Here is a 15,877-nt window from a genome sequence, read left to right on the forward strand (position 1 = left end):
TCACCACCTGGCTTCAGTTGTCACAGCCTGTTTCATTTATCCCCTTCCCTCTCCCTCCGCTCCTGGATTATTTTTAAACACAAGTCAGACTTTACATAATTTCATTAGTAAATGTTGCAGATGTATCTTCAGAAGACACTCTTTAAAAATGTTTTCTTAATATCATTTTCATACTTTGAAAAATGACAATAATTCCTTAAAGTCATCAAATATCAACACACTGTTCAACTTTCAAAAAACTGTTTAAGCATACACATCCCTTCAACTCGGTGGCAGACGCAGAGAATCAGAATCTCAGGGTGAGTCCAACAATCTTTTATTCTCAGTCTCCCTGAGTGGCTCTGATGTTCAGTTGAGTTTGAGAATCACTGGCTCACATGACCTTGTAGGTTTGACCTTGAGACTCTCCCAATGTCACACACCTCCTTTCTCCTAGGGGAAACTGTTTCCACCAATTCCTAACTAGCACAGAGATCAACTCTGTGCGGTCAGAGACATTGCAAGGGAAAGTAGCCTTGGGTTAAGCGCCACAGTTCCCAACCTTGAGCTCCATTTCTTACAGTAATTGTAGGGCAGTGAAGGGTCTGTACAGGTCTGAGACTCGGTTTCCTCATGTGAAAAATAAACATGATGATGGCAACAGACCTTTCCTGCCCACCTTACAGAGCTGTTATGAGGATAAAATTAAAGTATGACATATGAACATGCTCTCCAAGTATGCATTGACGTAGAAATGTTTTCATTCTTCATTTGAACATTGGCACTGCAGGGGTTAAAAATCGACATGAGAAAAAAGGAAGTCCAGAAAAGTTTTTTTTTTTTTTAAATAGACCTGCGTGTCAGGGAAACCATACAGAAGCATTCGCCCTTCTGGAAAAAAAGAAAAATCATTCAATTTTAACATTTGATGCATATTTTTAATTATTAAAGGGCAGTACATTAAGCTTCCATTTGTTCAGAATATTGCAGTAAACTTCTACTGTCTTTGGAGGCTTTCAAAGTCATACAATGTCATAATAAATACCTTGCTGTGTTTTTTTGGGGAGTGGGGCGCTCTGTAGTAGTATAATTGTTTTCATTGCAGTGAGTCATCCATGATGAATTTGGTAGATTATATATTGTGAATGTTTCACCTACATATTCTATAGGTAGGAAAAGACAAGTGCTCTCTCTCCCTCCCCACGACCTGCTTCCCAGCTGCTTTCCCTCTCCGAGTTCACCTGCCACTTTGCTGCCGTTCCTCCCCCTGCCCTCTCCAGACCACTGTCTCCTGCAGGCCCTAACCCAGGCCTCCTCTGCTTATCGGTTGCTGGAGGAGTGCCTGGTTTAGGGTTTACCTCTTTGATCTCAGTGCTGTCCCTAACTCTCCCTCTGTCTTCATTTTCAATGTCCCAGTGGTCTCCGGATCCTGGCAGTTCTGTCTCATACAATGTATTCTCCTGTGTGTCCTCTGTGGCGTTCTCTCCCATTACAAATCATTCCAGTCTTTCCCCAAACATAAACTGTTAACCCTAAAAGAAATCCCAAAGCCAACTCAGCCCCTTACTTTTGTTAGCTTTATTTCCTGTCACTCCCACGTGAGTTCCAGGCAGATGGCTCCTCTTGACATCTTAGAAGCAAGCCTCTGCTTCCCTGCCTTGCCTGCGAGGCTAGACTCTTCCCTCCACCCGGAGGACCCCTTCTCATAGCCTTGGGCTGAGATCCTGACCGTCTCTGTTGGACACTCGTTTGAATTTTCCTCTCCTAAGCACACAGAATTTCACCTTCCACCCTGTGAAGCCACACAGACCTGAATTCGAATGTCAAACTGCCATCGGCCATGTAATAGCCAAGTATCTTTCCGAAACTCAATTTTTTAATCTAAATGATTGATGTGATGCCTCATAGAATTGTCGAAGAAAAATGAACACTGCAGTAATACATCCGTAGTGCTCACTAAGTGTTAAATCCTTTCATATTGATATATTTTTCTCAGTGTAGAAAACTTAACAAAACTTAAAGCAATTTCAAAGAATAACATTTTCTTTTTATCTTTCTGCAATTACGGGACTGTGCAGACAAATTTCTCTGCCTAATATTTTTACCAAAGTGTAATGTCTTTAAAGTAAGACACAGATGTATATTTATTTTTAAGATAGTTAATGAGGCAAAACATAGCTATGTGCATAGTTCGATTAAATTGTTACATAGTAACACTCTTGTCTTTTTAAAAATAAAATTTTAAATTGAGTGTTCATAAGAAAAACCAATTAAAAAACAACCAATTATAAGAAAAGTTGAAATTATAGGATAAGAATTTTATTTATTTATTTATTTTTTGAGACGGAGTCTCATTCTGTCACCCAGGCTGGAGTGCAATGGTGCAATCTCAGCTCATTGCACCTCCTCCTCCCAGGTTCAAGCGATTCTCCTGCCTCAACCTCCCGAGTAGTTGGGATTACAGGCACTCACCACCAAGCTCAGCTAATTTTTGTATTTTAGTAGAGACAGGGTTTCGCCATGTTGGTCAGGCTGGTCTCGAACTCCTCACCTCAGGTGATCTGCCCGCTTCGGCCTCTCAAAGTGCTGGGATTGCAGGCGTGAGCCACCACGCCTGGCTAGAATAAGAAATTTGAAAGTTATTCAAATATATATCCAATAACGTTTGACCTGCATATCTAACTATTTTGAAATAAATGACAATTTTTGGTTTCAAGGCTTTTTATGTGTATTGTTTAATAGAGATTTACTTCAGTATCAAGAAATTAATAAATATACATTCATTATTTATTAACTCACATTTTAGACTAGAAGAAACCTATTTATTGTTTAGCTAGTCTTTCCTTTCCTTTCCTTTCCTTTTCTCTCTCTCTCTCTCTCTCTTTCTTTCTTTCTTTCTTTCTTTTATTTATTTTGAGCTGGAGTCTCCCTCTGTCACCCAGGCTGGAGTGCAGTGGCTCTGTCTTGGCTAACTGCAACCTCTGCCTCCTGGGTTCAAGCAATTCTCCAGCCTCAGCCTCCCAAGTAGCTGGGATTACAGGTACCTGCCACCATGCCCAGTTAATTTTTGTATTTTTTAGTAGAGATGGGGTTTTGCCACGTCGTCCAGGCTGGTCTCAAATTCCTAACCTCCAGTGATCCACCCACCTCGGTCTTCCAGAGTTCTGGGATTACGGGGCTGGCCAGATACTAAATTCTTTAAATAATTATATATCAATACATATTGGAATCGTGGCTTTTTCATTAAGCTAAAGTAAACCTACAATGTGCTGAGAAATGCCTTATTAACAACAGTGTTAGGTACTAGGGAGTTTCAATAATTTGTGGTTATAATTCCTATAAGCAATTTAATATATTATTAGCATCTTTTAAACCATTAATTTCAGAAGATAATTATGAGGGAATTGTCTATGATTTTTAGGCTTGGATTTGGATGGAGACTCCATAAATGAACCCTTTCGGCTCAATAATACAATTAGTTTTTCACATTTTTAACTTTTAATTTCCCCTACATACATTTTTCCCATTAAATAAAGGTAATATTACAGTTTAAATTTCAACGTGTAAATATAGTGAAGTAGCAATAGAATAAAAAATATAATTTTAAAATGAGCTGTAGCCAGGGTATAGATGACAAAATATCCAAAGTATATATATTCAACTATGAGTAAGAGAAGTGTTTTAGCTAAAAACTATTTGTTTAAACATAGTACATTCATGAAGAGATGCTTGTTCAAAGATTAATGTCAAAATATTAGTTATTTTAGTTTAATTGTTTGGTTTGTTTATTGTAAGGCAGGTTGAGTATTCATTATCCAAAATGCTTGGGACGAAAGATGTTTCAGATTTCAGATTTTGGAATATTTGCATTATATATTTACCAGTTCAGCATCCCTAATCCAAAAATCTGAAATCCCAAATGCTCCAATGAGCAGTTCCTTTGCATGTCATGTCAGCACTCAAAAAGCTTCAGATTTGAGTGCATTTTGTATTTTTGCATTGGGAATACTCAACCTGTATGAAAGAATGACAAAGCAGGGTGAATTCCATCATTAAAAGCATTCTAAATACTTTTAGATGTATGTCACTTTCAAAACCACAAACTACATTTTCTCAAGCAGCTCCTATTTCTGGGGTCCATTAGACTATGAATTAATATGTAGAAAATCCTTACTATTCTAGACCAGGGGTGGACAAAATACAACCTGCAAGGCAAATCTCTCTTGCCTCTTGTTTCTGTGTGGCTCATGAGCTGACCATGTTCTTTACATTTGTAAATGGTTGAAAAAAAAAAGTCAGAATGAGAGGTGAACATGGCAAAATATTAATTTTGAAGCCTAGATATAAGATATCAGTTAAAAAAAAAAAACAAACAGATATTAAGTTACAGACGAGGCCGGGTGCAGTGGCTCACTGTAATCCCAGCACTTTGGGAGTCCGAGATGGGGAACACAAGGTCAGGAAATCGAGACCATTCTGGCCAACACCGTGAAACCTCGTCTCTACTAAAAAGAAAAAATTAGCTGGGCGTGGTGGTGTGCGCCTGTAATCTCAGCTACTCGGGAGGCTGAGGCAAGAGAATTGCTTGAACCTGGGAGACAGAGGTTGCAGTGAGCCGAGATCACACCACTGCGCTCCAGCCTGGTGACAGTGAGACTCCGTCTTGGAAAAAAAAAAAAAAAAAGTTACAGACGCCAAAGAGGAGGGAAGCGTCCAGTTCTTATCAGTGAAGAATTGTTTACATGAGACTTGCTTGGCCGAAACCAAAATAGACGTCGGAGTTGATGGCTTTTCTTGGAGGACAATGGTAATTAACCCAGAAAGTGTTTCAGTATAAAATGATACTCAAGGTTTTCTACTAGCAAACCAGGTGAGGGTGAGGGTGAGGGTTAGGATATGGGTTAGGGTTAGGTATTTGCTGGAGTGCAATGGTGCGATCTCAGCTCATTGCAACCTCCGCCTCCCAGGTTCAAGCGATTCTCCTGCCTCAACCTCCCGAGTAGTTGGGATTACAGGCATCCACCACCAAGCTCAGTATGTATTTTTAATGATAACTCACTCAGAAAGATCCAGTAACCATTAACTACATGAAATTTCACTGAAGTCATTTGGAGGTTTCCTAGGGAGAGCACTAGGGTAAAAGGATTAATCCGTAATTCGGTTGCCTGAGGAAACAGCTCTAGGGAAAAAGCTGAATCATTATTTTTTAGTTCACAGTTGTATTTTCTGAGATGGAAATAGACGATAATTATGAATTCACCTCTATATATCCTTGGGGAAATCACAAAGATGGATTAATGGGCACCCTCCACTGATGCAGGCAGAAGAGCATTGAGAACAGGGCAGGGATGTGTCCACACAAAAGCAAGAACCCAGGCTCACCTGGGCATGCTGTCTTCCGGGGAAGAAGGCAGTACCATGGCACTGGGAATCCTGGTGAAAAATTCCCTCTCTCGAGTCACATTGCTCCCATCTGGACTGGGACTCAGTATCTTGTATGAGTTGTCATCCTGAGATCTCCCTTCAGCCTCCTCATGGGAGGTTTCTATAAACGTAACTCCTGTTTTCTCTCTTCTCTTTCCTCTGTTCCTTCCTTCGCAAGAAAGCAGGCCAACCATGGCAGTTGATAGTATGTTCTCCTCTGAGCTCTGCAGTACTTTCTACCTCACCCATTTTCCTCTTCATAACGATTAAGTTATTATGATAACCTAATTGATTCCTGTTCTTCTATGTTGAACACATACAGGAAAGTGCATGCCCCATCATTATACAGCTTGAGGAACACTTGTGCACACACCCAGGTTTAAACACAACAGCAGAATATGTCCAACACCCCAGAACCCCACTCATGTATCTTCCCGAACACTCCTTCACTCCCTGCTCAAGTGAAACGCGGTCCTGACATCACAGGCTCATTTGTCTCGTTTTTGAAGTTTGTGAAAACAGAATTATACAGCATATATTTTTGTGGGTACGTTTGGCTTCTCCTCAGAATTGAGTGTGACTGTGTATGTATGAAAGATTCATCTGTTTGGTTGTGTGAGGCAGCAGCTCTTTCATATAAAGTGCTGTTTAATGTCCTATTGTTTGGCTTCTGTGATGTCCACTGTTAGTGAACATTTGGATTGCTTCCAATGTTGGACTGCCCATAAGAATGCTGCCGTGAATAGTTAGGTGTGTGTCTTGATGTGCAGCATGAGCTCCCATGTTGGTTGGGCATGTGCCTATGAATGGAATTGCTGAGGCATTGGGTATGCACACACCCACACTCAGTGAATATTGTCACATTCTCAAAGAGGTTGAACCAATCTACATTTTCATCATCAGCACTGTCAGCCTTTAGCCATCTTGGTGGATGTGTAGTGATAGTCTGTTGCCTTAATTCACATTTTCCCCATTTCTAATGAAAATGACCATCTTCTCACATATTTGTTGATCATTTGGATCTCCTCTTTTGTGAAGTTTTGGTATCTCTTGCTTGTTTTTTTGGTTGGGTTGTCTGTCTTAATTGATTTGTAGAAACTATTGATACGTACTGGCTATAGACTTTTTGTCTTTGATATAACCACTCCACCACTCAGTGGCTTGCCTTTTCACTCTCATAGTGTTATCTTTTAGTCTTAAATTTAAAAACAGTTTTTAATTTTAATATAGTCTAATCTATCAATCTTTCTCTTTATGGTTAGTGCTCAAAAGAGCATTATTCCTATTCCATTTTCTCTATCCCAAAATCACAAAGGCTTTTCTCTTATATAATTTTCTCAAAGTCTTGTTATTTGACCCTTCACATTTAAATAAACAGTATACCTGGAATTAACTTTTGTGTATAACTCTTCAGGGAAGGGTTATATTTAATTTTTTTTCATGTTGGTGTCCAAATTATTCAAGTACCATCTACTGAAAAAAAACAAATCTCCACTACTTTGCAGTGCTATTACCTTTACCGGAAATGGAATATCTATATGTGTGTGTCTGTATGCACCAATTATTCTATTTTTTCAGTCTCTTTGTTTATCATTGCACAAAAAACTGCCTTAATTACTGAAGTTTTATAATAAATTCTGATATCGAGTAGACTAAGTCCTCCTGCCTTGTTCTTTTCATTCAAGATTTCTTAGCTCTTCTTGGCCCTTTGTGCATCCACATAAATTTTAGAATTATTTTGTTAATTACCATAGAAAATCCTGCTGAGGCTTTTATCAAGGTGGCATTAGATTTATAGACCAATTCAGGGAAAATGAATATATTTACAATAATAACATTTCTAATCTATGAACATGGTATATCCCCCCCCAACTTAGATTACCTTGATTTTTTCTCAAAAATATTGTAGAGTTTTCTCTGCATAGCCCTTGTGCATCTTTTAACGAAGTTTTAGTGTTAAATATTTTATATTTTATGCTTTTGTAAGTGAATCTGTTTTAGTATTTCATTTTCCAACTGTGCTAATACATAGGAATATAATTGATTTTTAAAAATATTTACCTGTGTCTAACAACTCTGCTAAACTAACTTCTTAATTCTAATAATTTATGCTTTCTACATCAAAATATTATCAACAAATAGTGGTAGTTTTATTATCTCTTAGCCAGTCTGTATATCTTTACTGCACTGGCAAGAATTACTATTTTAATGCTGAATAAATGTGGTGATGTAAAATATTCTTGTTTACTTCCTAATCTCAGATGGAAAGGTTTCAACATTTCACTATTAAATGTGTTTTTAAAAATACTCTTTACTATAATAATGATGTTGCCTTCTATTCCTAGCTATTTAAACATGTGCTCTCTATCATGATAATGAAGTTCCATTCTATTCCTAGCTTGCTAAGAGGTTTTTTTTTTAACATAAATGAATTTAAATTTTTAAAAAATGCTTTCTCTTTATCAATTGTATGATTACGTACTTTTCCTTTCTTTTATAATGTTGACACTACTTTTAAGAATAAGCCCCAAATTGTGTGATGCATTATCCTTTTTGTTCATTGCTATATTTAATTTCCTAATATTTTATTTATAAAGTTTACATACGTATGTACAAGGAAGATTGACCTATTATTTTTTTCTTATAATGTCCTTCTTAGGTTTGATGCTTAAATTATACTGATTTTATGAAAATTGCTGAGAAGTGCCCACCCTTTTTTATTCTCTAACTTCCCCACACTCTCTGAAACATTTAGTTGGACTGGGACTTTTGTTTTGTGGGGGATGGGTGGGGTCAGATTGGGAGAGCTTTAAGTACAGATAATTCCTGAATATTTATAGAATTTTTAAAATCGATTACTTCTTGTGTCAATATTGGTAAGTTTCACTTTTCTAAGACTATGTTCAGTTCATCTAACATTTCAAATTTAAATATATGGTCTTTTGTAATTGATTTCTTTCACTTAGCATAATATTTTCAAGGCTCATCTATGTTGTAGTACAACTTTTGCTGTTGTTGTTGTTATTTTGTTTTGTTTTTTTTGGTTTTGAGATGGAGTTTTGCTCTTGTTGCCCAGGCTAGAGTGCAGTGGCGCAGTCCGGCCCACTGCAATCTCTGCCTCCTGGGTTCAAGCTATTCTCCTGCCTCAGCCTCCCAAGTAGCTTGGGATTACAGGCTCATGCCACCACACCCAGCTAATTTTTGTGTTTTTAGTAAGAGAAGGGGTTTCACCATATTGGCTACACTGGTCTCGAACTCCTGACCTCAAGTGATCCTCCCTCCTCAGCCTCCCAAAGCGCTTGGATTACAAGCATGAGCCGCTGCACCCAGTCCGACTTTGTTTTAAAGTGAAAAAATTAACATGATTTCTGTAATGTGATTGAAGTATATCAATTCTATTGCACAGGACAGGACAGTGTTAGACTTTGTTATCACTACTCAATATGCTTAACAAGGTGCTAACATTTATAATACATTTTCTAGATGTAAATATTTTCATCTTGGTTCGTTTTGCTGAAGGGAAAAAATGAAGCTGCGGTGTTTTGTTAGCTGTACAATTAATATTTCTGAAATATATTCTGATTCAATAGAAAATTGTTAAATTATTCAACATAGTTTCAAAAATAATATAAAGTATTTTTGTGGGATAAACCTCAAATTGAACAGCTGTAGTTAAAAATGGAGTATAGCGTATCTTGCTTTTCTATACCAATTAATAATATAAAACTTCACAGCCATCTTAGAAGCTTTAATTTGGAAATATTTGTGGCTGAGGTTTTTTTTGAGCTATCAGGATTCTACTTCAGCCTTGAAGAAAATATTTGCAAACCATATATCCAGGGAAGGGAGAGAAGTAGGAATTACAATGGATCATGAGGCATTATCTTGTTTATCATGTTTTCATGGGTGCATGCATATGTTGAAACTCAACAAATCATACCCTTTAAATTTGTGCAGTTTCTGATATGTTAACTATACCTCAGTAAAGCTGGAGAACAAGATTTTACCCAATGTGCAAATCAAATCCTGTTCTATATGAAGCCACGCCACTCGTCTGGGCAGAGTGGTTCCCGTTGTGGTTTTCACTTCTTGAGGTGGTTAGATTTAGCGAAAATGTGGCTACTTTATTCTTTCTGATCCTTTTTTAGACATTTAATTTTGGCATTTCACTCCCCTCCTATTTTTTTTTTTTAAATGGACACATATGGTATAAATATTTTAGCACTAAATAGATAATCATTGAGAATAAAAATCATACATTTCAATTGTATAAAATTGTTTTCTATGTCTAGAAATAAACTATAATCTTTTAAGTTTAAATACAATTTTAGAAAGCATTTTCTAGTAAATTTCTGCAGAAATGCATACATAATAATGACATAACATTTTTTCAGAAACCCAATTTTTTTTAATTAAATTACCATATTATCAAAATGTATGAATATATTATTGTCTTTATAAGAAAAAAAATTCACAGTGCGCCCAAATGCAGGTACCACACACTACGGCATTGAGGGTGGCCTGGTTTGAACAGGTGGTGAGTCGGAACAGAGGTAGCCCTGCTCTGCCCTGTATTCCCAGGTGGGGCCAAGCACACAGGCCATGCCCTCCAGGGGCAATGGCTCTGATTTGACTTTCCATATCTCATGCTCTGCATATGAAAAATGCAGATTGCTAGATGTGAGGTGAGGTTAAAATGCATAATGCCAGATTGCAAGGCCTGGTTAAAGGGCTGGTGATAATAGGTTTTTTGTTGAAACACTCTAAATATTCAAGGTGCCAGTGTAGTAAATTCAGGAGTTTGTGGTCATAATGCCTTTTGTTTATTTACTTATTTATTTATTATTATATTTTTGAGATGGGGTTTCACTGTGTTGGCCAGGCTGGTCTCAAACTCCTGACCTCAAGTGATCCACCCAAGCTGAAGTGAATTGGTGAGATCTCGGCTCACTGCAACCTCCGCTTTCCCAGTTTAAGCAATTCTTATGCCTCAGCCTCCCAAGTAACTGGAGTTACAGGTGCATACCACCACACCCAGCTAATTTTTGTGTTTTTAGTAGAGACGGGGTTTCACCATGTTGGCCAGGCTGGTCTCAAACTCCTGACCTCGAGTGATCCTCCCACCTCGGCCTCCCAAATTGCTGGGATTATAGGCGTGAGCCACCTCGCCTGGCCCATAATGCCTTTTATATATTGATTAATCATGCTCTAATGTGGAGAACTATAATATATTTGGCTGTAAGATACAGAGGGGAGAGTTCTGGAGTCAAACCCACCGGGATTTGAATTCTGATTCTTCAATTGAATAAGCTTTGTGACTTGAGCAGGCTGGTTACCTTTTCAAGTGCTTCCTTTATGAATCTGTAGTAAGTGGAATAGCATTGCCCGCCATTGAGAGCTAATTCTCCATGCGTCTCCAGTTGCCACTCATCATGTGTGCAGAGTCATCGACAGCCGTTTGTGACACTATCTTGGGAGACAGAGATAATGTCTCCCCCTGGGGCAAAGGTCAGGTTTGCTTGCAGCCCATCATAAAAAAATGGGGTTTCCCAAGCTTGGACTTTGTCAGCTGTGACACACACTCACCAGATGTGCAGGATCCAACTGGGACTTTCCACCTCACCCCCCATGGGACTTGGAGAGCAAGGGGAACTGAGGCACACGTACAACTCCTACAGCCTGCTGTGTGGGAGTAATAAAGCTACTTGTCCTGAGCTCAGGGCGCTCAGGTCTGCTGCCAGCATGCACGGAACCACTGCAGGCCCACCTGTTGGCTTGCAAGTAGGATAAAACCCCGGAGCCTTCAGAGTCCTGACGCCCACCTTTCAGAGTTACTGAGAGAATAGGTGGAGGCTGTATCGTCTGCCAAGCAGCTCGGCAGATGGCAGTCCCTCAAAAATATGCTTTTTTTTTTTTTTTTTCTTTTTGACACTAAGAATTTGGGGGAGGGGATGTAAGTATTTGTCAACACATCACTAACTTTTTTTCGGTTTCAGATGGTAGTTGTAATTATAAAGGAATACCAGTCTGATTATATCTACATAACAAACAACCAGATGAAAGGTCAATGGATTTCCAGCATTTTCCTCTTAGTTCAAGTCAGCTATTCAGATACTTCCAAACAAGCAACTAAAACTTTCACTTTCGGGTAGGCAGCCTGAATAGCTGGCATCAGCGCATGTTAAAATGTTATCAGCATTCTGCTATGTTGTGCGGTACGGTGTCTGTTTATAAGAAAAAAGACTAAAGAATGCTCAATGATTCTAACTTACTGTGTTTTCTTATTGTAGTTTATGGGAAATAGGAGAGTAGACTCTGAATAGAGAATGACAAGAAAAATGGAAAATCAATCTCACTGAGAGATAAAAATTGGCTCTTCGGGCTAGCCGTGTGGTAGAACTCTGACACTGTATTAATGATGATGCGTACCTTGTCAGTAGTAAATTCTGCTTGGAGATTCAGTAGTACTGGAGTAGTTTCTTCTGTTTCTAGTTCCGATTGGAGGAAACAGCAGAATCCTCCTAACCTTTCCCTCCTCGTCCTCACCTGCTGGCCATCTGCCAATATGAAATATCAGTCACACACAGTAACACTGCCACCAAACAAGAGTTTACTGTGTTTAAAAACTCCTACCAGAGCTTCTTGTAAAAATTTCACAGGGAGATCAAAATAGCACTTCTTCTTTGTCAAAACATTTTATTTTAACTTCTGTTTAAGGAAAGAATCCAAACCACCACATTCTCCTTGATGTTTACTTTCTCTGAAAAATGTCTTCATGAAGTGTTTCTGGAGGCTTTTATTTTCAAGCTCTACTCCCGGAAGATATGTCCTTGTGTGTCATCTTCAGTTTGTTGGAGAAAAAGAAGATTCAAGTTTCCTTCTGGTCTGTGACAAATTTCCCAATCTAAACCGCTTGTCTCTAACCTTTCCACATTGATGATGCCTGTGTTTTATTGCTGGGGAATAAACACTAGGAACCCAAAACTTCAGCCTGTTTTATGTGTTCCAGGCGCCTGGTGGTTGGGTGCGCTGTCTTGGCCGCTGTACCTGAGCCGGGCCTGGTGGCAGCAGGTGACTGAGTCAGGCACCTGTCCTGACTGCTGTGCGAGTGTCACTGACTTCCTAAGACTCCAGGCTTCTGGGGTGGAGAGCTCTGGGGGACAGGCAGTCCTGCGACAGCACCTTCTTCAAGTATGACAGGGGCAGGTGACCTTGCTGTTTTCCGAGCCTCGTGGCCATTTCCTCACCTGTGGAACTGAGATGTCAACACGGCTCCTGGTGGTGTGTGTGAGGCCCCGTGTGCCTGGCACTGAGGCTGCTTGTCTGCTCGCGTCCTGCCAATGTGGCCTTCCTCGCCTCACGCGAGGCTGTGCTGCAGCAGGTAATGAGGTGTGGGTCGCAAGGATGTGTCCAGGACCCTGTCTCTCCTCTACCCTCCTTTGACTGCTTTTCTTTTTGGCACCAGGCTGGACTGCAGGTGGGCCCGGGGAAGATCAACCCATGGCACTATCTTGGGAGACTGAGATAATGTCTCCTTCTGGGGCAAAGGTCAGGTTTGACCTCCATGGCATGCACCAGGAGTGGGGTACAGGGCCCGCCCTGCATAGGGCAGGGCAAGGACACCTCAGGACTGCCACGTGTGGGACTGAGAGGACGGAAGCCACACGCTGAGATCTGTTGGCCCACAGATGGGCCCTTCATAGAGAAGCCACCGCCCTCGGCACAGCCCCACGAGGCCCAGCATCCTCATTCTGCTTGTGATGGAGACAGTGACCACGGCCAGCGAAGGGGCTGCGTGGACACTGTGCACGGCAAGAGCCTGAGAGAAGGGTCAGGGGCTGAGGACAAGCCGGGCGTGCATCTGCCGCCCCACAAAGCCCAACAAGAGGCGACTGGTTCTGGGTTCGAGAAAAAGAAAAAGAGGAAAGCAAGCGGTTGGGACAAAGCTCTGAAGATTCTTGCTACCAGCCTAAAGGAACACAGGTCAGCAGTCAGAAGCTCTATCCCCCGGGAGGCAGGAGCTTTGTGTTTGGGGTCCTCCATGTCCCCTTTTGGGCTCCTTCTCTTCCTCAGCACAATGCTTACCCAAGAGGACCCCGTTATGACGCAGGTGGCAGTGGGTCCAGGAGCCCTGCATTCCTGCACCCCGGCTCTCTCACTGGGCAGAGGTAGCCAATGGGCAGCCCTCAGGCTGTAGAAATGCTTTAGCTTCCTGGTTGGCATTGACCAGCCACGTCTTTCATTATTATTTTTAATTGTATCTACAATCTGGGAAACCTGGCCGCTCTGGGTCAGTGTTTCCTCTTGGGAACAGCCTGTTGATGAACACGTGCGCCCCACTCCAGCAACACAGTCTCCCCAGTGTGAGGAGATGTGGATTGCTGAGAGACTGGAGACAGGATTTCACGGGGGTCTTGAGAAGGTGGTGACAGCAGAGACAGGGAGATGGCCATGTGCAGCTTCTGAGCCAACAGGGCTCGGGACTGGCTGTTCTCCTCTGCTGTCTCTGCCAAGGCCAGGAGCCCACCTTTCCTATGATTCGGAAGTACGGTCTGGGCCGGAGCCTGGGGGACGGGGGAGGGAGCGTGGGGTCCTTCTTCCTGCTTACTCCCTGGCTTTCTGGGTCTGGCTGTGACTTTGTTCTCTGGCCTGGGCGACCCTCAGGCAGGTGGCTCCAGGTCTCAGAACCACTGGCCCCTCCCCTGTGCCTCCAGGCCCACAGGCTGCTGGCTCCTCGGTCCCTGTTACTGCTCAATCTGAATGCTGCCAATGCCTCCTCCTCTTCCCTGTAAACCACTCTCACAGTTTTCTTGAGATGTAATTCATGTACACGCAGTTCACTGGTTTACACCGTGCCGTTCGTTGGTGTCTGGCACATTCACAGAGTTGTGCAGCCATCACCACCATCCATTCTAGAACATTCTCCAGCGTCACCCCTGAATGAACCCATATCCCCTTAGTCACCGCTCCCCATGTCCCCCAACCCCTCTACCCCAGGCTGTCACCACTCTGCTCTTGGTCTCTGGATTGCTTATCCGGACATGTCTTAGGAACAAATTTCAACATTTTACCTTCTCTTTTGTGTTCCCTCAGCCCTGCCCACACTCATGTAAACAGTCCCTTCGTAAAACTCTTTTTAGTTAAACCCTCTAAGTGGGCCCCCTTGTCCTGCCAGGACCCTGGCTGATTCACTTGTGTGCCAATAGGATGTGAAGAATAAGAGGACAGAGAATAGGAAGAGACGAGACCTTATGGGGTCCCAGCCTGGGCTGCTAGGTCATGGGTAATGTCATTACCAAAGATAAGAAACACAGAATTAGAGCATTTTGAAGGTGAGGAGACAATGGGTGCTGTTGAAATATAGCAGGTTCAATTTGCTTGCAGGGGTTTTGGGGAGAATGTCTACCAGGCAGGTAGATACATGAAAGTACAGTTCAGGGATGCAGGTAGAACGATTAAGCTCTTGCTACCACCACCAAAGAGGCCGAGCCCTGGACCAAGAGAGACTCTACAAATACCCGATTGCTCCTCTGTGCCCCTTGAACAATGTGAAGACGTCAGCACCCCAGGGGAGCATCCCCAACCACCTGCCCCACCCTCCATAGGCCCAGCGGCGGTGTCTTCAGGAACATTTCCAATGCCCTTCCCTTTCCCAGTACTTCCACCTTTTCAGGCCTGTCTCCCCACTGATTCTTCACAACAGAGGCCTGGCTCTGGCCTGACCACAAGGAGAATCATATTTGCAAAGAGACAAGTAAAGATGACAAATTAGATGGACAAAACCATAACCTCTCAACAGATGTCTTAGTCCATTTCATGCTAATATGACAGAATTCCAAAGACAGGGTAATTTACAATGAACACAAATTTATTTCTCACAGTTCAGGAGGCTGAGATGTCCAATATTAAGTTGCCAGCATCTGGCAAGGGCCCTCGTGCTCTGACATCCCATGGCGGGTGGTGGAAGGTGGAAATGCAAGGGAGGGGGTTGGGGGCTGAACCCATTCACTTATCAGGAGCCCACTCCCCAGATGTAATGACGACAGTAATCCATTTATGAAGCAGAGCCCTCATGACCTGATCACCTCTCAAAGGTCCCGCCTGTTAGCATCGTTGCATTGAGGATTAAGTTGTCAAAACAGTAACTTCCGTGGGCACATCCAAACCACAGCACCACGATAGGGCCCCTTGTGCATTAATAACACTTCTCAGTCAGTATGGGGTGGGAAGAAGATTGTAGATTAATCTTCGGAGAAATCCTAACACTTCAGGAGCAGGCAGAAGAAGAGAAAGCCATAAAAGAACGTGGCAAAGAATCCGTCAGAAGAGATACAGGAAGAAATCCAGAAGGGAGAATTTGTGTGGAATGGAGAGAAAAGCCGTTTCAAGATGGGGGTAGTCACTTGTGCCAAATGTGGAAGAAAGGTCAAAGACCTTGAGATGGGAATTGTATGCACCAGATTTATCAATTAGG

At 41.7% G+C, this 15,877-nt stretch overlaps 1 protein-coding gene across 4 annotated transcripts in view; it reads left to right on the forward strand.

Annotated features, from left to right (window-relative positions):
- LOC114677438 (uncharacterized) overlaps positions 1-15,877 on the forward strand; it is a 74,217-nt gene that overhangs the window by 10,011 nt on the left and 48,329 nt on the right. The gene's annotated exons all lie outside the window — the stretch shown is intronic.

Source organism: Macaca mulatta, chromosome 4 (assembly GCF_049350105.2).
Source record: "Macaca mulatta isolate MMU2019108-1 chromosome 4, T2T-MMU8v2.0, whole genome shotgun sequence".
NCBI lineage: Eukaryota > Metazoa > Chordata > Mammalia > Primates > Cercopithecidae > Macaca > Macaca mulatta.